We start from the raw sequence: 24,466 nt of genomic DNA on the forward strand, positions 1-24,466 counted from the left end.
AGTGACGTTCCTTTGATGTCAATTTGCTCTTCCCCCTCTTCTGAGGTCCCTGAATTTTTTTTAGATTTCCAGGATGTATTCAATGAGCCCAAGTCCAGTTCCATTCCTCCACATAGGGACTGTGATTGTGCTATTGACTTGATTCCTGGCTGTAAGTTCCCTAAGGGCCGACTTTTCAACCTGTCTGTGCTAGAGCATGCCGCCATGCGGAGCTATGCTAAGGAGTCTTTAGAGAAGGGGCATATTCGGCCGTCTTCGTCACCATTGGGAGCCGGATTCTTTTTTGTTGCCAAGAAGGATGGCTCCTTAAGACCCTGTATTGATTATCACCTTCTTAATAAGATCACGGTCAAATTCCAATACCCTTTACCTTTGCTCTCTGATTTGTTTGCTAGGATTAAGGGGGCTAGTTGGTTTACCAAGATTGACCTTCGAGGGGCATATAATCTTGTTCGTATTAAACAGGGTGATGAATGGAAGACTGCATTTAATACGCCCGAAGGCCATTTTGAATACCTGGTGATGCCTTTCGGGTTTTCTAATGCTCCTTCTGTATTTCAGTCCTTTATGCATGATATTTTCCGCAATTATCTTGACAAATTCTTGATTGTGTATTTGGATGATATTTTGATTTTTTCCGATGATTGGGAGTCTCATGTGAAGCAGGTCAGGATGGTATTCCAGATCCTTCGTGATAATGCTCTATTTGTGAAGGGGTCTAAGTGCCTATTTGGAGTTTAGAAGGTCTCTTTTTTGGGGTTTATTTTTTCTCCTTCGTCTATAGAAATGGATCCTGTTAAGGTCCAAGCCATTCATGACTGGATTCAACCCACATCTGTGAAGAGCCTTCAGAAATTTTTGGGCTTTGCTAATTTTTATCGCCGTTTCATTGCCAACTTCTCTAGTGTGGTTAAACCCCTGACCGATTTGACGAAGAAAGGCGCTGATGTGACTAATTGGTCCTCTGAGGTTGTTGAGGCCTTTCAGGAGCTTAAACGCCGATTTACTTCTGCCCCTGTCTTGCGTCAGCCGGATGTTTCTCTTCATTTTCAGGTTGAGGTTGACGCTTCTGAGATTGGGGCAGGGGCCGTTTTGTCACAGAGGAATTCTGATGGTTCCTTGATGAAGCCATGTGCCTTCTTTTCCCGAAAGTTTTCGCCTGCGGAACGCAATTATGATGTCGGCAATTGGGAGTTGTTGGCTATGAAGTGGGCATTTGAGGAGTGGCGACATTGGCTTGAGGGAGCCAAGCACCGTATTGTGGTCTTGATCGATCATAAGAATTTGATTTACCTTGAGTCGGCCAAGTGGCTGAACCCTAGACAGGCTCGGTGGTCCCTGTTTTTCTCCCGTTTTGATTTTGTGGTCTCATATCTTCCAGGATCTAAGAATGTTAAGGCGGATGCCCTCTCTAGGAGTTTTTTGCCGGATTCTCCTGGAGTCCTTGAGCCGGTTGGCATTCTTAGGGAAGGGGTGATTCTGTCTGCCATCTCCCCTGATTTGCGGCAGGCGCTTCAGGAATTTCAGGCTGATAAACCTGACCGCTGTCCTGTGGGGAAGCTGTTTGTTCCTGATAGATGGACAAGTAAGGTAATTTCTGAGGTCCATTGTTCTGTGTTGGCTGGTCATCCTGGGATTTTTGGTACCAGAGATTTGGTTGCTAGGTCCTTTTGGTGGCCTTCCTTGTCGCGGGATGTGCGTTCTTTTGTGCAGTCCTGCGGGACTTGTGCCCGGGCTAAGCCTTGCTGTTCCCGTGCTAGTGGGTTGCTTTTGCCTTTGCCCATCCCGGAGAGGCCTTGGACGCATATTTCCATGGATTTTATTTCGGATCTTCCTGTGTCCCAGAGGATGTCTGTTATTTGGGTGGTTTGTGACCGGTTCTCTAAAATGGTCCATTTGGTACCTTTGCCTAAATTGCCTTCCTCCTCTGATTTGGTTCCATTGTTTTTTCAGCATGTGGTTCGTTTGCATGGCATTCCGGAGAATATTGTATCTGACAGAGGTTCCCAGTTTGTTTCCAGGTTTTGGCGGGCCTTTTGTGCTAGGATGGGTATTGATTTGTCTTTTTCTTCGGCGTTCCATCCTCAGACCAATGGCCAAACTGAGCGAACTAATCAGACCTTGGAAACCTATTTGAGATGCTTTGTGTCTGCTGATCAGGATGATTGGGTGACTTTCTTGCTGTTGGCCGAGTTTGCCCTTAATAATCGGGCCAGTTCAGCTACTTTGGTTTCGCCTTTCTTTTGTAATTTTGGTTTCCATCCTCGTTTTTCTTCAGGGCAGGTTGAGCCTTCTGATAGTCCTGGTGTAGATTCTGTGATGGACAGGTTACAGCAGATTTGGACTCATGTGGTAGACAATTTGACGTTGTCCCAGGAAAAGGCTCAGCATTTTGCTAACCGCCGTCGGTGTGTTGGTCCTCGGCTTCGTGTGGGGGATTTGGATTATGGTTGTCCTCTTGTCATGTTCCTATGAAGGTTTCTTCCCCTAAGTTCAAGCCTCGGTTTATTGGTCCTTATAAGATTTCTGAGATTATCAATCCTGTGTCTTTTCGTTTGGCCCTTCCAGCCTCTTTTGCCATCCACAATGTTTTCCATAGATCTTTGTTGCGGAGATATGTGGTGCCCGTTGTTCCATCTGTTGATCCTCCTGCCCCGGTGTTTGTTGAGGGGGAGTTGGAATATGTGGTTGAGAAAATTTTGGATTCTCGTTTTTCGAGGCGGAAGCTTCAGTATCTTGTCAAGTGGAAGGGTTATGGCCAGGAGGATAATTCTTGGGTTGTTGCCTCCGATGTTCATGCCGCCGATTTGGTTCATGCTTTTCATTTGGCTCGTCCTGATCGGCCTGGGGGCTCTGGTGAGGGTTCGGTGACCCCTCCTTTGGGGGGGGGGTACTGTTGTGAATTCCGCTCTTGGGCTCCCTCCGGTGGTTGTAAGTAGCATTTTTGTGAGTTCTGCTCTTGGGCTCCCTCCTGTGGTTTTGAGTGGTATGGCTGCTTCTTGGATTTAGCTTCAGCAGCTGTTTTCACTGATTGTCTTTCTGGCTCGGCTATATTAGTCTGGCCTTATCCCTCATTCAATTCCAGTTGTCAATTGTTCCTGCCTGGAGTCATTGCTCTTAGGACTTTCCTGACACTCTGACCAGTTCATCAAAGCTAAGTCCTTGCTTGTCCTTTTGCGGTTCACTTGTTGTGGACTTTGTTGTTCAGCACTTTCTTTGTTTTTGTTCATTTGTCCAGCTTTTCAGTATGGATCTATTCAGCTAAGCTGGAAGCTCTGGGCAGCAGAGTTTGCCCTCCACACCTTTAGTCAGGTGTGGAGATTTTTGCATTTCTCTGCGGTGGACTTTTTCTAGTTTTTATTACTGACCGCACAGCGTTCTGTCCTGTACTATTTCTTTCTAGCTAGAAGTGGCCTCCTGTGCTAAATCTTGTTTCATACTACGTATGTCATTTCCTTCTCCTCTCACAGTCATTATTTGTGGGGGGCTAATCTATCCTTTGGGGATTTTCTCTGAGGCAAGATAGTTTTCCTGCTTCTATCTTTAGGGGTAGTTAGCTCTTAGGCTGTGACGAGATGCCTAGGCAGAGTTAGGAGCATTCCACGGCTACTTCTAGTGCTGTGTTGAGCTTAGGGACTGCGGTCAGTATAGTTGCCACCTGCTCAGAGCTAGACGCATGTCGCTCCTTAATCACCAGATCATAACACCACTCCCCCTGTCCTGTATATATACACTGCACAGTATCACTCCTTCTGTCCTGTATATATACACTGCACAGTACCACTCCCCCTGTCCTGTATATATACACTGCACAGTATCACTCCTCCTGTCCTGTGTATATACACTGCATAGTAACACTCCTCCTGTCCTGTATATATACACTGCACAGTACCACTCCTCCTGTCCTGTATATATACACCGCACAATACCACTCCCCGTGTATATATACACTGCACAGTACCACTCCCCCTGTCCTGTATATATACACTGCACAGTATCACTCCTCCTGTCCTGTATATATACACTGCACAGTACCACTTCTCCTGTCCTGTATATATACACTGCACAGTACCACTCCCCCTGTATATATACACTGCACAGTACCACTCCTCCTGTCCTGTATATATACACTGCACAGTACCACTCTTCCTGTCCTGTATATATACACTGCACAGTACCACTCCTCCTGTCCTGTATATATACACTGCACAGTACCACTCCCCCTGTCCTGTATATATACACTGCATAGTACCACTCATCCTGTAATGTATATATACACTGCAGATTTTACAATTGCTATCAGTCATGTAAGAAGTGAAATCTGGCATTGTACTATACCTATATTTCTCTGCTGTATCTGGGCATCATGAATCGTGGTATGTGTTAAAGGGGAGGGCCCGCTGAGACTCTTTTGCCCGGGGCCCTCAAAAACCTGGAGCTGGCCCTGTCCATGGGGCTAATGCTGGCTCTCTGTCTCTGTTCTAGTCTCTAACTATTGGCTGCAGTGGTGACATCATGAGTACAGTGTACATCATCACTGCAGTCAATCACTAAGGTTAGTGGCTCGTGCCTTTGAGCTCAGTGATTGGCTACAGCGTTAATGTACGCTATAGTCATGTAGTCTGTGCCGCAAACACAGAGATCGCCCAGTGGAGAGCCAGCTCTGGACCAGCGGAATGTGAGTATCAGCTCCATTTGAGGACCACCTTTGTAGTGGAAAACCCCTTTAACACGTTAGATATACAAGCATTTACATTTGCACTTTGTCAAAATTAGCAGAAATGGAGGGGGCTCAGGAGCGTGTCAAATACTGGCTGTATATAAAGCATAAATGTAGTTAGTGTCATGTCTCTGTTGTTGGGTGTCCCGGGACCAGGGGCTCCTTCCCTGTCCCTATCGCTAGGGGTGCCCTTGCTCGCCTTGCTCCTCGGATTACTTCTGATGGTGAAGACACCAGGGCCACGTACCTTGCCTTAGCTCCTGAATCTGCCCTCACTCTGTACCCTTCCCTCTCCCAGGGATGAGGAGAGTAGTAGTGTACCACAGTACACCAACCAGACTAAGAAGGCAACAGGAACAGGGGTAACAGAAAATACCAAACATACCAATATACTCATACATATAACAGAGGAATGCGCCAGAGATTGGAGGATGGGGTTAAACCAAAGTAGGAGAAGAAAAGGAATTATCACACACTCAAAACTTAGCAACAGTCACAGATATATCCACCAAAAGCCTTCTCCAATAATAACCACCAACAAAAACCTCCAGCCATGCAGCATAAACTACTCTGACAATCAGTGCTAGCCAGGACCCAGTTTCTATAGGAGATGGGAGAGGCTAATAGTGCACAGCTGAGAGCTTTATCTCCAAGAGCTCTCAACTGAGCAGATTAACCCCTGACCAAATAAATTTACACCATTAATAAGAAAGTGAAGTGCTTCTAATCAGTGCAGAAGTAGGAGAAATCAGACGCTGTGGTCTTCTGGCTCCTCTCTGTCTCGGTAAACCTGTGACAGTTTGTCTATGAACCATCCACCCAGAACTGCTAGAAGAAAGCAAATAGGTGGTCTTGAAGTGGCAACTTGTGATGACCATCCCATAAGTGTCCATAAGTGATGGCTGCAGGAGAAGAGCCATGTTGGCGACAACTTTCATGGGCAAAAAGTCAGCTGCTTGCCAGGAGTGTCGGGAGGTTCTATGCTTTCATAACAAGCTTGTAAAAGTAAATAAATCTTTTATGAACAAATGAACTGTTCTCCCATATTTATCTTTGTAATAATTAATAATATAGATCATAGTACCTTGGTAAATAGTAGGGTTGAGCGACCTTGACTTTTTTAGGGTCGAGCCGGGTTTCGCGAAACCCGACTATCTCAAAAGTCGAGTCGAGTGAAATCGGCCGATTATGGCGAAAAGTCGAGGATCGACCGAAACACGAAACCCAATGCAAAGCCAATGGGAATTCATTCTCTCTCTCTCTCTCTCTCTCCCCTCCCCTCCGTCCGTCCCTGAACCGAAAAGCTGGTGTTACACAGTGCAAATCGCTACAGCGCACAAGCGACAACATGGCGATAGGCGTCCACGCCCCTAAGACCTATGTCATCACTCTGCCCACGCCCCTTCATTGGCTGAAAAAAATGGCGCCAAGCGCGTCATGCGAAACGCGACTTTGGCGCGAAAGTCGCGTACCGCATGGCCGACCCCACACAGGGATCGGGTCGGGTTTCATGAAACCCGACTTTGCCAAAAGTCGGCAACTTTTGAAAATGAACGATCCGTTTCGCTCAACCCTAGTAAATAGTAAACCTTTGAACACAAAATGACTATAGCAAAAGACATATTCGAAAAAATATATTTATTTTTTTATTCTGACTCTTGACTGATTCTGAGTGGTTCTCTTGACCAGGACATGAAGAGGCATGGTGTAACCACAGGTAATTTGTGAGAAAGACTATTTTAAATTCTGATATGACTGCACCACTGAACAACTGTTATTACCATATTCTGTTATACTGTAGGCACTTATTCGCCATTGTTGATATAAATATGACATAGCTCTCAAGCAGTTTAGACAAAGATGGACAGTTTCCAAAATGTAGTTGTTTTACTGAAATGACTTTACTATCACTACAGGTTATGGCTCAGGATGATCACCTTCATCTGTTAACAAAATATAGAAGGCTAGGTTACAATACAAATATTCAAAGAACCACTCCGGTGGGTTTTTATTTTTCAGCGCTGGAGTGGCGGTTTAAATGTAATGCTTTATGCAGTTGGTACGGAAAGTATTCAGACTCCTTTAATTTTTTCATTCTTTGCTTCATTGAAGCCATTTGGTAAATTCAAAAAAGTTCTTTTTTTCACATTAATGTACACTCTGCACCCCATCTTGACTGAAAAAAACAGAAATGTAGAAACTTTTGCAAATGTAATAAAAAAGAAAAACTGAAATATCACATGGTCATAAGTATTCAGACCCTTTGCTCAGACACTAATATTTAAGTCACATGCTGTCCCTGTCCATTTCCTTGAAATTCTCCTTGAAATGGCTCTAATCCTTTATTGGAGGCCAGCTGTGTTTAATTAAATTGATAGGACTTGATTTTGAAAGGCACACACCTGTCTATATAAGACCTCACAGCTCACAGTTCATATCAGACCAAATGAGAACCATGAGGTCAAAGGAACTGGCCAAGGAGCTCAGAGACAGAATTGTGACAAGGTACCGATCTGGCCAAGGTTACAAGAGAATTTCAGCAGCACTCAAGATTCCTAAGAGCACAGTGGCCTCCATAATCCTTAAATGGAATACGTTTGGGACCATCAGAAGTGTTCCTAGACCTGGCCGTCCAGCCAAACTGAGCAATCGTGGGAGAAGAGCCTTGGTAAGAGGTAAAGAAGAACCCCAAGATGGATGAACTCCAGAGATGCAGTAGGGAAATGGAAGAAAGTTCCAAAAAGTCAACTATCACTGCAGCCCCCCACCAGTCGGACCTTTATGGCAGAGTGGTCCCATGGAAGCATCTCCTTAGTGCATCAAACTCACAAATGTCCCCCCCAAAAATTATCAGTGACTGGCACTTCAAGCAATAGTTAGTCACCATATATGGACTTACATTACATAGCTGAACAAAGAGATCCAGAATAAAGTAAAAAAAATCAGTTGCTTTATTAATAAAAATGTTTGAATAACATCAGCAAACAAACAAGAGCGCCCTAACCAAGGGGGACGCTAGGCTATAGCACATAGGAAGCACATATACACATACCCCATAAGGTGCACATAATGTGCATAAAGATCTATGTTCCAATCTAATAAAGGCTACCTAAGTATGCACATAAAATAGACAAAATACTTTACCAGAGGTAGTGATGAAAAGAAAAGCTAGCCTTGTGCCGACCACCGCGTCCCTCCTCACCCCAACGCACCTTTCGCAATAAGCTTCATCCGGGGGCATGTATGGGGCGGGTAAGTGAGGGTTTTAATAGTAATCTGGCACCAATAATTGAATCAATACAGAACACGTGACTATCAAGATCGCTGAGTAAGGACCGAGCGTTTACGGCGCATGAGGGCTCCTTCCCACTCCACAGATGTAATTGTCACTTCCGAACCTGCGCTCACCGGCTCGCCCGCTGGAACGCAAGCAAGTCTAGTGAAGGGGCGCAATCGGAAGTGTATGGGGTAGGAGGAGAGCGCATGCGCACCGTTCGGACCTAGGGCAGTCCTGAATGAATCAGATAGGGATTGCATACATTAGTTAGGACTGCTCTGATAAGGGTATACCGTGAAGATTGGTAGAGCAGCTTAGTATACATTTTTTGCAAAAAACGTATCAACCAAATACCCTGTTTTTTACATCTTTTACTAGCACTTGCGGATTACTGCAACATTTTTTCAAACTGAGTGTTTTTGGTTTTACTATTCTCTTTTGTGTCTTCAGGTTTCTTGGTGGTGTGTGAACATGATCATACAGACTTGTTCACTGTGCAAGTAGCCCATGTGTTCCTGTTTCCATAATTGTTCTCTTGTGTCTACAAGACTGGGGAGTTCCACCACTCCTCTTGGGCTATCTGCACAAAAGCTGTTCTACCCTGTATGCACACATGGATTTTTTCCTCTCTGAACCCTGTTCACACAGGTTATATACAGATGATCAGGTTTTTAAATACATCAGATAGGGATTGCATACATTAGTTAGGACTGCTCTGATAAGGGTATACCGTGAAGATTGGTAGAGCAGCTTAGTATACATTTTTTGCAAAAAACGTATCAACCAAATTCCCTGTTTTTTACATCTTTTACTAGCACTTGCGGATTACTGCAACATTTTTTCAAACTGAGTGTTTTTGGTTTTACTATTCTCTTTTGTGTCTTCAGGTTTCTTGGTGGTGTGTGAACATGATCATACAGACTTGTTCACTGTGCAAGTAGCCCATGTGTTCCTGTTTCCATAATTGTTCTCTTGTGTCTACAAGACTGGGGAGTTCCACCACTCCTCTTGGGCTATCTGCACAAAAGCTGTTCTACCCTGTATGCACACATGGATTTTTTCCTCTCTGAACCCTGTTCACACAGGTTATATACAGATGATCAGGTTTTTAAATACATCAGATAGGGATTGCATACATTAGTTAGGACTGCTCATGCGCATGCGAACTCGGCTTGAGGAAAATGGCCGTCGAGATCGCCATCTGCGCATGCGCGGCATCCCGCGGCCATTTTCCTGAAGCCTCGGGAAGCCAAGAAGAACCATCTGCGCACGCGCGGCCTCACAAAGATGGCTGCGCCCACCGATAAACTGCTGAATAGCGCAGATCGCGCTATTTTCCTTGAAGCTGCGCAGTGGATTCGCCACTTGGACATGCGCACACCACTACGCCACCAACGGAGATCTGGGGGAGAAACAGCGCTGTCACCACGCCCATATGACCTGACCAGCGTGAGTGACAGCCCAAAACGGCGACTTTACAAAGGTATTTCGGCAGCATAGGTGGGGAATAAAGGCTCCAAAATACACTAATGTAAAGCCCAGCTCTGCCCCTATTTAACGCTATTTTTAGCTCTTCTTGAAAAAAACAGGGTGACAGGTTCCCTTTAACGTGGTTTCATCCTCCACCATTTTAGCTTTAATTATATCCCTCACATGTTCCCTTGTTCTAATTTAAAGCTCCCTCGTCGTCAATCCTACATATACTTTGCCACATGGGCACTGAGCGTGATAAATGACCCCTCGGGAGCAAGAGTTAAGATATTTCCTGATCTCGTATGTTTTAGATCCATCAAAGTTGTAAAAATTTGTAGATTTGATCAGGTTTAGACATCCCTTACAAATCCCACAATGGAAGAAGCCCATTCGGTCATGATATATTGAAGTAGAAACTCCAAGTTTAGGAGCTTCATAGTGGCTATGTACCAGGATATCTTTGAAGTTAGGAGAGCGTTCAGCCACAAAGGATGGAGCTGGACGTAGGACCTTCCTAAGAATTGGATCCATCAATAACACTTCCCACTGCTTTGGAATGATGTTTGTAAGTGATTGCCATTGGCAATTATATGTCGAAATGTATCTTACCTGATTTCCATCCTTCTGTGTATCTTTATATCCTTTATTTTATAGGAGTTTATCCCGACTTGTCCTCTTAGCTCTCATGTAGCCCATTTTAATACAGCGGGCACTATATCCCCTCGCTGCAAACGTACGAGTCAGATCTGCTGCTTGATTGTCAAATCGGATATCATCCGAACAAATTCTCTTGGCCCGTAGGAACTGTCCAATGGGAATACCCCTGATGGTTGATCTCCCTGAAGTAGGGAGTTTGATGCTGTGGGCTTTCTGAACACGTCTGTATTTATACGACCATCAGAGGAGACCACAATCCTGAGATCAAAGAAATCCAGATTGCTGCCAGAAAGAAAGGTAAGCTTGATGTTAATGTTGTTATCATTAAGGATCTTCATGAAATTGTTCAGTCCATCCAGACTACCTTCCCAAAAAAACAAAATATTGTCAATGTATCTCATCCAGTTGTGAACATAGTTGCAGCGAGGGGATACAGTGCCCGCTGTATTAACCCCTTCCCGACCTTTGATGAAGCGTATGCGTCATGAAAACCTGTGCCAATCCGAAATGTGACGCAGCATATGCGTCATGGTCGGATCGCGCTCCTGCAGGTTGGGTGAAAGGGTTAACTGTAATTTCACCCGACCTACAGGGACAGGGGGAGTGGTACTTGAGCCCAGGGGGGGTGGCTTCGCCCCCCGTGGCTACGATCGCTCTGATTGGCTGTTGAAAGTGATGTTTCACTTTCAATCAGAGCGATAGTAATATTTCACCAATGAAAATTGGTGAAATATTACATTCCAGCCATGGCCGATGCTGCAATAGCATCAGCCATGGCTGGAGACCACGATCTGCCCCCCCCCACCGATCTCCCCTCTGTCCTCCATCCTGTCATCTGCTGTCCTCCGCCCTCCTGTCCGCTCCCCCCATGCTCTCATCTCCCCCCCCCCCCCGCTGTCCAATCCCCCCTCATACTTACCAACCTCCGGTGTCCCTCCCGGTGTCAGTCTGTGTGCTCCATGGGCTCCACCATCTTCCAAAATGGCGGGCGCATGCGCAGTGCGCCCGCCGAATCTGCCGGCCGGCAGATTCGTTACAGGTACATTTTGATCGCTGTGATAGGTTCTATCACAGCGATCAAAATAGAAAAATAATAAGTAAACCCCCCCTTTATCACCCCCATAGGTAGGGACAATAATAAAATAAAGAAAATATTTTTTTTTCCCACTAGGGTTAGGGTTAGAACTAGGGTTAGGGTTATGGTTAGGGCTAGGGTTAGGGCTAGAATTAGGGTTAGGGCTAGGATTAGGCTATGTGCACATGGTGCGGATTTGGCTGCGGATCCGCTGCGGATTCGTAGCAGTTTTCACTTGTGGGGTGTTTCTACTGTTTAGGCACATCAGGGGCTCTGCAAACGCAACGTGACACCCGCAGACCATTCCATCAAAGTCTGCATTTCAAAAATCACTACTTCCTTTCCGAGCCCCAACGTGTGCCTAAACAGTGGTTTACCCCCACACAGGGCCGCCATCAGGGCATTATTACCCTTACTGGTGTATGGGGCCCCTGAGCTGGGGGGGCCCGGCGTTCAGTTTTCATAAGCAGGAGCGGTGAGGAGGGAGCAGGAGCGTCACTGTGACAGACAGCTGTGCTGAGCCACAGGAGGGCGGAGCTACAGGAGGGTGGGACTCCACCAACCAATCACTGCTGAGCGTGGGCTCAGCAATATTCTCAATCAGTCAGGAGCAGCGCAGCCCCCGGTGAGGGTGACTGAGCCTGTGTGAGGTGTATGGACAGTGTGATTACAGACTCCAGTCCCTGCCGAAGACGCAGCGTCAGTGAGCAGGCCAGTGTCAGCACAGCAGCCGCTCACTGAGGATGCTCCTATGTCCTGACCCCGGTCTGTATCCGCTATAGATCAGAGCGCAGTCACCCCTCCCCCTCCCCTGCAGAGAAGCATAAAGCTGCTGGGCCCAATCTGCCCCTCACAGGACACTATCTGCCCCTCACAGTCTTCAGAATTGAGCTGCTGAGTCCTGTCAGGGGACAGATGGGGCACAGCAGCCTTATCCTTCTCTGCAGGGGGTCAGCTGGACACTGTGCTCATAAGGATCTATAGCTGAGGACTAGGCTCACCGCCCAGAGATCTCACCTAACCTCACACTATGAATATTATACAGTATTCTGCAGGGTGAATAAAGGCTCTTAGTCCTCACTCATACTGGCCTATAACACGGCCGAGTGCTGTGTGATGTTTATACTAAGGGGCCGAGCAGATCTGTGACTTTTTTCTACAGATGAAATTGGTCTGTGGAAAAATAATCTGCAGTATGCTGTGAGTGTCTCTGGAATTCGGATCACACGCATCCACTAAGATCTATGGATGCGTGTGAAACATCAGGCTGCACTCAGCTGTTATCTGAGTGCAGTCCAACATCCACGGCCTCAGACAATGGAGAAGATGGAGAAATTAATTTCCCTGTCTTCTCAATCTTCTCCGATTATCTCATGCAAGAGAATCAGATGACACTCGGATGAGAGTTTGAGCCGAGTGTCAGTAGCATAATTGAGCCGATTCGCTCACATAAGAGAATCATTACTCGTGGGACCCCGGTCTTGCACTTTTTTCCATCTGGACAATTATTTTCTATACCTTAATCAGTCCTAATATTCCTGAAGACTTTATAATATAAGTATCCTTCTCCCCAAACCCACTGACCACAGCGGGCCCCCTCTCTTCTGCTCAGCAGGCCCCAGCTGCAGGATTCTGCCAGGTCTGTAACTGCCCATTCATCGCCAGACGCAGGAGATTCCTCCCGCATGGCAACAGTTAACATCCGCCAGCCAATCACAGGCCGGCAGCTGATATCAGCGGGCACGTCGCCGGCATATGACGTCACTGTAATACGCTGGAACAAAGGTCCGCGCCTCCGATGCATCGAGTGGAGGACACTGCTGGATCTTGGCCAGATAAGGAGAAACTTTTTAATTTTTTTGCAAAGCCACGTTATGGGGCATATTATACACTATGGGGTGCATTATACCACTATGGGGCTGCATTATTCCGCTATGTGGGTGCACTATACCGCTATGGGGCTGCATTATACCACTATGGGGCTGCATTATACCACTATATATGACTATGGGATGCATTATATTATTATGGATGTCTATGGGGGCAATATGGAGAAACACGGGGGCAGTATGGAGAAACATAAGGCAGAATGGATGGACATGTGGGATCTAGAATGGGAGGACACATGGGGTCCAGAATGTGGGATATTATTACTATAGGGGATAATTAAAGGATTATATTTTTGAGGATACTGTCTTTAGTGTGGGGGAGAAGAGGTCCTATTACTGTGCAGGGCGACACGGTCGCTTTTTTCTCCATCTGGCGTAGAGTAGAGGTTGGGGAAATATTGGGGAATGTGCTCTAGATAACTGTGTTATTTTCTGCAGAGACGAATCCTGGCAGGAAGAAGTGATGCTGGTCTGAACTGGATGAAGAAGAAAAGCGAAGATGAAGGAACTAAACTAGAGATGTCACCGGTGAGTCAGTCTGTTACCTGTACACTGACACTATATACTGTATACTATATACAGAGCTCCTGTGTACAATGTCACTAGTGATCCCTGTATTGCCTGTACACTATATACAGTGTTTGTCTGTATAATGTCACTGGTGATCCCTGTATTACCTGTACACTGACACTATACACTATACGCTATATATAGAGCTCTTGTGTATAATGTCACTAGTGATCCCTGTATTGCCTGTACACTATATACAGTGTTCGTGTGTATAATGTCACTGGTGATCCCTGTATTACCTGTACACTGACACTATGCACTATATGTATACAGAGCTCCTATACAGTGGGGCAAAAAAGTATTTAGTCAGTCAGCAATAGTGCAAGTTCCACCACTTAAAAAGATGAGAGGCGTCTGTAATTTACATCATAGGTAGACCTCAACTATGGGAGACAAACTGAGAAAAAAAAATCCAGAAAATCACATTGTCTGTTTTTTTATCATTTTATTTGCATATTATGGTGGAAAATAAGTATTTGGTCAGAAACAAACAATCAAGATTTCTGGCTCTCACAGACCTGTAACTTCTTCTTTAAGAGTCTCCTCTTTCCTCCACTCATTACCTGTAGTAATGGCACCTGTTTAAACTTGTTATCAGTATAAAAAGACACCTGTGCACACCCTCAAACAGTCTGACTCCAAACTCCACTATGGTGAAGACCAAAGAGCTGTCAAAGGACACCAGAAACAAAATTGTAGCCCTGCACCAGGCTGGGAAGACTGAATCTGCAATAGCCAACCAGCTTGGAGTGAAGAAATCAACAGTGGGAGCAATAATTAGAAAATGGAAGACATACAAGACCACTGATAATCTCCCTCGATCTGGGGCTCCAGGCAAAATCCAACCCCGTGGGGTCAGAATGATCACAAGAACGGTGAGCAAAAATCCCAGAACCACGCGGGGGACCTAGTGAATGAACTGCAGAGAGCTGGGACCAATGTAACAAGGCCTACCATAAGTAACACACTACGCCACCATGGACTCAGATCCTGCAGTGCCAGACGTGTCCCACTGCTTAAGCCAGTACATGTCCGGGCCCGTCTGAAGTTTGCTAGAGAGCATTTGGATGATCCAGAGGAGTTTTGGGAGAATGTCCTATGGTCTGATGAAACCAAACTGGAACTGTTTGGTAGAAACACAACTTGTCGTGTTTGGAGGAAAAAGAATACTGAGTTGCATCCATTAAACACCATACCTATTGTAAAGCATGGTGGTGGAAACATCATGCTTTGGGGCTGTTTCTCTGCAAAGGGGCCAGGACGACTGATCCGGGTACATGAAAGAATGAATGGGGCCATGTATCGTGAGATTTTGAGTGCAAACCTCCTTCCATCAGCAAGGGCATTGAAGATGAAACGTGGCTGGGTATTTCAACATGACAATGATCCAAAGCACACCGCCAGGGCAACGAAGGAGTGGCTTCGTAAGAAGCATTTCAAGGTCCTGGAGTGGCCTAGCCAGTCTCCAGATCTCAACCCTATAGAAAACCTTTGGAGGGAGTTGAAAGTCCGTGTTGCCAAACGAAAAGCCAAAAACATCACTGCTCTAGAGGAGATCTGCATGGAGGAATGGGCCAACATACCAACAACAGTGTGTGGCAACCTTGTGAAGACTTACAGAAAATGTTTGACCTCTGTCATTGCCAACAAAGGATATATTACAAAGTATTGAGATGAAATTTTGTTTCTGACCAAATACTTATTTTCCACCATAATATGCAAATAAAATGATAAAAAAACAGACAATGTGATTTTCTGGATTTTTTTTTCTCAGTTTGTCTCCCATAGTTGAGGTCTACCTATGATGTAAATTACAGACGCCTCTCATCTTTTTAAGTGGTGGAACTTGCACTATTGCTGACTGACTAAATACTTTTTTGCCCCACTGTATATAATGTCACCGGTGATCCCTGTATTACCTGTACACTGACACTATACACTGTATAGTGTATACAGAGCTCCTATGTATAATGTCACCGGTGATCACTATATTACCTGTACAAGAACATTGTATACTAAGTACTGATCTCCTGTGTATAATGGCATTGGTATTGTGCTTTTTGTATTTATTAATGATCAGTATTGAAGTATTTGGTCACTAAGTGGTGGTAAAATGTGGTCTGGTCACCATGTGGTGGTAATATGTGATTCGGTCATGGTGCGGTGGTATTTATCCCTTGCATGTGATATTATTAGTCATTTTAAAAATTGAAAAACAAACATTTCTTAAAATATCCAATACAATTTAGGTATATTTTTATTTATTTCTTTAGAGTAGAGTAGGGCCTGGCCAAAACAAAAGCTGCTGGCTATGTAAGTGATCTGGTGATGGCAACTGTATATGTGTGATTGGTGGGAATGTGGTGCAGAAGAGGAGTTTTTCCAAGAGAGGGTGGTGGGAGTGTGGAAGGTTCGAGGGGTGGAGGCGTGGCTAGGGTGGAGCTTAGGTAGAGTTTAAAGGGGCCCCCACAATTTTGCCAGCATGGGGCCCCGAAATTCCTAGTGGCAGCCCTGCCCCCATATATGGGGTATCAGTGTACTCAGGACAAACTAGGCAACAACTATCGGGATCCAATTTCTCCTGTTACCCTTGTGAAAATAAAAAATTGCTTGCTAAAACATAATTTTTGAGGAAAGAAAAATTATTTTTTATTTTCACGGCTCTGCGTTGTAAACGTCTGTAAAGCACTTGGGGGTTCAAAGTGCTAACCACATATCTAGATAAGTTCCTTGGGGGGGTCTAGTTTCCAAAATGAGGTCACTTGTGGGGGGTTTCTACTGTTTAGGCAAATCAGAGGCTCTGCAAACGCAATATGACGCCCGTAGACCATTCCATCAAAGTCTGCATTTCAAAAGTCACTACTTCCCTTCCGAGCCCCGACGTGGGCCCCAACAGTGGTTCCCCCCATATATGGAGTATAAGCGTACTCAGGACAAACTGGACAACAACTTTTGGGGTCCAATTTCTCCTGCTACTCTTGTGAAAATAAAAAATTGCGGGCTAAAAAATAATTTTTGAGGAAAGAAAAATTATTTTTTATTTTCACGACTCTGCGTTATAAACTTCTGTGAAGCACTTGGGGATTTAAAGTGGTCACCACAAATCTAGATTAGTTCCATGGGAGGTCTAGTTTCCAAAATGGGGTCACATGTGGGGGAGCTCCAATGTTTAGGCACACAGGGGCTCTCCAAACGCGACATGATGTCCGCTAACGATTGGAGCTAATTTTTCATTCAAAAAGTCAAATGGCGCTCCTTCCCTTTCGAGCCCTGCCGTGTGCCCAAACAGTGGTTCACCCCCACATGTGGGGTATCAGTGTACTCAGGAGAAATTGTCCAATAAATTTTAGGATCCATTTTATCCTTTTGTCCATGTTGAAATGAACAAATTGAGGCTAAAAGAATTTTTTTGTGAAAAAAAAGTACTTTTTCATTTTTACGGATCAATTTGTGAAGCACCTGGGGGTTTAAAGTGCTCACTATGCATCTAGATAAGTTCCTTGGGGGGTCTACTTTCCAAAATGGGGTCACATGTTGGGGAGCTCCAATGTTTAGGCACACATGGGCTCTCCAAACGCGACATGGTGTCCGCTAAAGATTGGAGCCATTGAAAAATGCAAATGGCGCTCCTTGCCTTCCGAGCCCTGTCGTGCGCCCAAACAGTGGTTCCCCCCCACGTATAGGGGTATCGACGTACTCATGATGAACTGTACAATAACTTTTGGTGTCCAGTTTCTCTTTTTACCCTTGGGAAAATAAAAAAATTGTTGCTAAAAGATCGTTTTTGTGACTAAAAAGTTAAATGTTCATTTTTTCCTTCCATGTTGGTTCTGCTGTTGTGAAGCACCTGAAGGGTTAATAAACTTCTTGAAAATGGTTTTGCACACTTTGAAGAGTGCAGTTTTTAGAATGGTGTCACTTTTGGGTATTTTCAGCCATATAGACCCCTCAAACTGACGTAAAATGTGAGGTGGTCCCTAAAAAAAATGGTTTTGTAAATTTTGTTGTGAAAATTGCGAAATTTTAAAATTTTTTGCCAAATTTCCATTTTTTTCACAAATAAACGCAAAAATTATAGACTTAAATTTACCACTAACATGAAGCCCAATATGTCACAAAAAAACATTCTCAGAACCGCTAGAATCCGTTGAAGTGTTCCTGAGTTATTACCTCATAAAAGGACACTGGTCAGAATTGCAAAAAACGCCCAGGTCATTAAGGTCAAAATAGGCTGGGTCATGAAGGGGTTAAAAGGGGCTACATGAGAGCTATGAGGACAAGTCGGGATAAACGCCTATATAATAAAGGATATAAAGATACACAGAAGGATGAGAATCAGGTAAGATACATTTTGACATATAATTGCCAATGGCAATCACTTACAAACATCATTCGAAAGCATTGGGAAGGGTTATTGGTGGATCCAATTCTTAGGAAGGTCCTACCACCAGCTCCATCCTTTGTGGCTAAATGCTCTCCTAACTTCAAAGATATCCTGGTACGTAGCCACTATGAAGCTCCTAAACTTGGAGTTTCTACGTCAATAAATCATGACTGAAAGGGCTTCTTCCCTTGTGGGATTTGTAAGGGATGTCTAAACCTGATCAAATCTACACATTTTTCCAACTTTGATGGATCTAAAACATGCGAGATCAAGATATATCTTAACTGTAGCTCCCGAGGGGTCATTTATCACTCTCAGTGCCCATGTGGCAAAGTATATGTAGGATTGACGACGAGGAAGCTTAAAATCAGAACAAAGGAACACGTGAGGGATATAATTAAAGCTAAAATGGTGGAGGATGGAACCACATTAAAAACACTACCTAGACATTTCAAGAAATTCCATGACAGCAATGCCAGAGGCCTGATAATCAAGGGGATTGATCAGGTGAACTTGGACTATCGTGACAGGGACCTAGGTAAGATTTTGGCCCAGGTGGAGAGTGGATAGATCTACAGGCTGGGCATTATGGCCCCACAAGGACTTAATGAGAGCCTGGGATTTGCTTCATTTCTCTAAGGCTACGTTCACACTAGCGTTCGGCTAGTGTGCGTCGCGCTAGCGTCGGGCGACGCAGCGGCGACGCACGCGTCATGCGCCCCTATGTTTAACATGGGGGACGCATGCGTTTTTGCTTGTTGCGTTTTCCGACACGTGCGTCTTTTTTGACGCTAGCGTCGGACCAAGAAAACGCAACAAGTTGCATTTTTCTTGCGTCCGATTTTCATCAAAAAACGACGCACGCGTCGAAAAACGCAGCGTTTTTGCGTGCGTTTGCACGCGTTTTTCGGTGCGTTGTGCGTCGTGTCGCCGACGCAGCGGCGCACAACGCTAGTGTGAACGTAGCCTAATAGTATATATTCATCTAATTTCTATTAGTACTTTGGGACATGCTTTTAGGGGTTGGGTAGGGTTTCTTTATGGGATATTTTTAACATTATGATTTTGTTTTTATTATAGGTACCGTATTAATTTTGTCGTTACATCAAGGGACTAACCGTCTGCTCCATGGTAACTTATGATTCTGGCATTGGCATCTATACCAGGATATATACAAGAATACCCTGCTATCCATTAATTTGACTTTTTTATTAGCGTTTATTCATTTGTCCTTATAATGCGATAAGTAGAGGGATGTTTAAACTGGCTATTAGCAGTAGTTTCTCATGTATAATACTATATATTACATTTATAAGGGCCATTTCTGAGCTCTAGTAGTAGTAATGGGTTTTACTATGATTTATTCACAATGGAGCACTATATATGGTTGTTTTTTTAATTATTTGTATACTAATCACGATATCATGTATTTAAAAAAAAATCTTTTTGGGAAAAATAATTTATTTTGGTCACTTTTGGCGTTATGTCATTTTAATAGTTTATACATATTTAATTCAATATATATATATATACTTGGTTATATCCCGTTTTAGGGATGTTTTATTATACTGCATATACAACAACAGGCTCGGACTGGCCCACCGGAGAACCGGAGGATTCTCCGGTGGGCCCTGGCACTGACACCTACAACAATGAGCACCAGGTTTTAAGCACATAATTATTTATTTATACGCATGAGATCACGTATCATCTCGGGGCAAAATTCTTGCCTTTGCTTATATTAGGCACTAAGTCACTTTAAATTTAGTATACATGTAATATATGCATAGTATTTGGGTACGGCCACGGTCTCCAACATCTAGGATTTAGTCACATATAGTCATGAGATATCTACATGTGTTTACCCACATTGAATTAATCTCCCACATTTTAATCGTTACACATTACTTTTCCTCTCTCTGCTGATACACTGTTTCATTCAGGACTGCCCTAGGTCCGAGCGGTGCGCATGCGCTCTCCTCCTACCCCATACACTTCCGAATGCGCCCCTTCACTGGACTTGCTTGCGTTCCAGCCGGTGAGCGCAGGTTCGGAAGTGACAATTACATCTGTGGAGTGGGAAGGAGCCCTCTTGCGCCATAAACGCTCGGTCCTTACTCAGCGATCTTGATAGTCACGTGTTCTGTATTGATTCAATTATTGGTGCCAGATTACTATTAAAACCCTCACTTACCCGCCCCATACATGCCCCCGGATGAAGCTTATTGCGAAAGGTGCGTTGGGGTGAGGAGGGACGCGGTGGTCGGCGCAAGACTAGCTATTATTTTCATCACTACCTCTGGTAAAGTATTTTGTCTATTTTATGTGCATACTTAGGTAGCCTTTATTAGATTGGAACATAGATCTTTATGCACATTATGTGCACCTTATGGGGTATGTGTATACAGGTCCTTCTCAAAAAATTAGCATATAGTGTTAAATTTCATTATTTACCATAATGTAATGATTACAATTAAACATTCATATATTATAGATTCATTATCCACCAACTGAAATTTGTCAGGTCTTTTATTGTTTTAATACTGATGATTTTGGCATACAACTCCTGATAACCCAAAAAACCTGTCTCAATAAATTAGCATATTTCACCCATCCAATCAAATAAAAGTGTTTTTTAATAACAAACAAAAAAACCAACAAATAATAATGTTCAGTTATGCACTCAATACTTGGTCGGGAATCCTTTGGCAGAAATGACTGCTTCAATGCGGCGTGGCATGGAGGCAATCAGCCTGTGACACTGCTGAGATGTTATGGAGGCCCAGGATGCTTCAATAGCGGCCTTAAGCTCATCCAGAGTGTTGGGTCTTGCGTCTCTCAACTTTCTCTTCACAATATCCCACAGATTCTCTATGGGGTTCAGGTCAGGAGAGTTGGCAGGCCAATTGAGCACAGTAATACCATGGTCAGTAAACCATTTACCAGTGGTTTTGGCACTGTGAGCAGGTGCCAGGTCGTGCTGAAAAATGAAATCTTCATCTCCATAAAGCATTTCAGCCGATGGAAGCATGAAGTGCTCCAAAATCTCCTGATAGCTAGCTGCATTGACCCTGCCCTTGATGAAACACAGTGGACCAACACCAGCAGCTGACATGGCACCCCACACCATCACTGACTGTGGGTACTTGACACTGGACTTCAGGCATTTTGGCATGTCCTTCTCCCCAGTCTTCCTCCAGACTCTGGCACCTTGATTTCCGAATGACATGCAAAATTTGCTTTCATCAGAAAAAAGTACTTGGGACCACTTAGCAATAGTCCAGTGCTGCTTCTCTGTAGCCCAGGTCAGGCGCCTCTGCCGCTGTTTATGGTTCAAAAGTGGCTTTACCTGGGGAATGCGGCACCTGTAGCCCATTTCCTGCACACGCCTGTGCACGGTGGCTCTGGATGTTTCCACACCAGACTCAGTCCACTGCTTCCTCAGGTTCCCCAAGGTCTGCAATCGGTCCTTCTCCACAATCTTCCTCAGGGTCCGGTCTCCTCTTCTCGTTGTACAGCGTTTTCTGCCACATTGTTTCCTTCCAACAGACTTACCATTGAGGTGCCTTGATACAGCACTCTGGGAACAGCCTATTTGTTGAGAAATTTCTTTCTGGGTCTTACCCTCTTGCTTGAGGGTGTCAATGATGGCCTTCTTGACATCTGTCAGGTCGCTAGTCTTACCCATGATGGGGGTTTTGAGTAATGAACCAGGCAGGGAGTTTATAAAAGCCTCAGGTATCTTTTGCATGTGTTTAGAGTTAATTAGTTGATTCAGAAGATTAGGGTAATAGGTCGTTTAGAGAACCTTTTCTTGATATGCTAATTTATTGAGACAGGTTTTTTGGGTTATCAGGAGTTGTATGCCAAAATCATCAGTATTAAAACAATAAAAGACCTGACAAATTTCAGTTGGTGGATAATGAATCTATAATATATGAAAGTTTAATTGTAATCATTACATTATGGTAAATAATGAAATTTAACACTATATGCTAATTTTTTGAGAAGGACCTGTATGTGCTTCCTATGTGCTATAGCCTAGCGTCCCCCTTGGTTAGGGCGCTCTTGTTTGTTTGCTGTTGTTTTTAAACATTTTTATTAATAAAGCAACTGATTTTTTTTACTTTATTCTTGATCTCTTTGTTCAGCTATGTAATGTAAGTCCGTATATGGTGATTATCTCCTCAGTGCATCTCTGGAGAGACCTGAAAATGGCTGTCCACCAATGTTCACCATCCAACCTGACGGAACTGGAGAGGATCTGCATGGAAGAATGGCAGAGGATCCCCAAATCCAAGTGTAAAAACTTGTTGCATCATTCTCAAGAAGACTCATGGCTGGACTAGCTCAAAAGGTGCTTCTACTCAATACTGAGTAAAGGGTCTGAATACTTATGACCATGTGACATTTCAAATTTTCTTTTTTAATAAATTTGCAGAAATTACTACATTTCTGTTTTTTTTTCAGTCAAGATGGGGTGCAGAGTGTACATTAATGAGAAAAAAGTGACCTTTTTTGAATTTACCAAATGGCTGCAATGAAACAAAGATCAAAAAATTTAAAGGGGTCTGAATACTTTCCATACCCACTGTAAATAATCTAAAAATATAGAAGGTGTCCAGCGGATAGTGAACGGTAAAAATTTACTTTTAATTCAAAGTATTAAAAAAGCCATACAACTGATATCCTGCACATCATACACACTGGCTCAGAGCCTAGATAGATCGACACATTTTGACATGAAGTCTTAGTCCAGATCTCTATTAAATAGAGAATCATATTACATAGTTACATAGTTATTAAGGTTGAAGGAAGACTTTAAGTCCATCTAGTTCAACCCATAGCATAACCTAACATGCCCTAACATGTTGATCCAGAGGCAAAAAAAACCCACGTGGCAAAGAGTAAGCTCCACATTTGGGAAAAAATTCCTTCTCGACTCCACATACGGCAATCAGACTAGTTCCCTGGATATTGGATGTTTATTTTAGATACCCGTGCCCCACATGGCTTAAACGCCAGACATGATTTAGTCACTCAATATTGATGAAATTCTGAACTTAAAATATCAAGAATTTTTTTCTCTCACAACAGCTTTGAATAATAATATCGAATTAAGTCTATCAATTTTTTGTATATATTTTTATATTTGTGTTATACTATTGTATGTTTTTAATCTACACGTGTCCATAGCACATGGATTGGTGAAGATAATTATTGTATATGCAAACAACACACCAATGAAATGTTAACAGATCACTATATTATTCGATAGTAACACACTGGAACTTCAGATCAGGACTAAGAATTCATGTCAAAATGCGTCCATCTATCTAGGGTCTGATCGAGTGTGTACAATGTGCAGGATATCAGTTGTATGGCTTTTTTAACACTTAATTAAAAGTTAATTTTTACCCTTCGCTATCTGCTGGACACCTTCTATATTTTTTGATTTGCTGTGGCTGCTTCACTCTTGTCCTTGCGGAGTGTCGGGATGCACGTGAGATCCGAACACAGAACATGGCGGTGAGCTGACTCTTTTTCTTTTTTCTCACTGTAAATAATAGTACAGACAGTGGGACCTGCAGAAAAGAAAAAAGGCAAAGCCTCACTGTGCAATAAATTATGTAGCTCCTCACATTAGGTATGTGTAGGTCCTGCAACCATTAACCATCAGTGATAGATGCATGAGAAAAATGTGCATCACAGAAGAAAATAAAATTCAAGATTTTATTACATTTTGGGACATCCATGGTACATGATTAAAAACATGGTCATCCTGACGCGTTTCTGGCCGAAGCCCTTAAATGTAGAAGTTGGAACCTGCACCTATGGAAATAATGGTGGTCCCCTTTAACCACAGTTAACATTCAGGAAAGGTGAAGGCCATGTATATATATGGCTCTGCCCATTGTAAACTTAAATACCATAAACTATAAACAATATAAAGACCTACACGCATAAATGGCCACCTGCATTAATCATATACACTACTCACAAAAAGCTAGGGATATGTGGCTTTCGGGCAAAATTTGTGGAAAACTTAAAACGCTTACGATACAGTGATATTTTATCATGAAAGTAGAGCATTTAAGTAGAAGCATGTGTTAGCGCTAGCGTAACGCACCAAATAATTATACGGATGGTATAAGGTGCGTTCGCAGCCCGAGGTCCACCGTGCAGAGATGGAACCTGCTGCTGAGTAATGACAGACTATATGGTGGTATAATGTGGATACACACACTGGTTAGCTTCACCCGGTACAAAGGAAGCGAACCCTGTTGCTTCACAGGGCTGCACTACCGCACAAAGAGGGCAAGCAAAGAGTCACAGAACTCTGTCCCAAGACTCAGGGAAAGAGTTCCTCTAGACCTCTTGCGCTCGACACCGCTACTGGGGTGTGAGAGATTAACAGAAC

The sequence above is a fragment of the Ranitomeya imitator genome, chromosome 8, assembly GCF_032444005.1.
Source record: "Ranitomeya imitator isolate aRanImi1 chromosome 8, aRanImi1.pri, whole genome shotgun sequence".
Classification (NCBI taxonomy): Eukaryota; Metazoa; Chordata; class Amphibia; order Anura; family Dendrobatidae; genus Ranitomeya; species Ranitomeya imitator.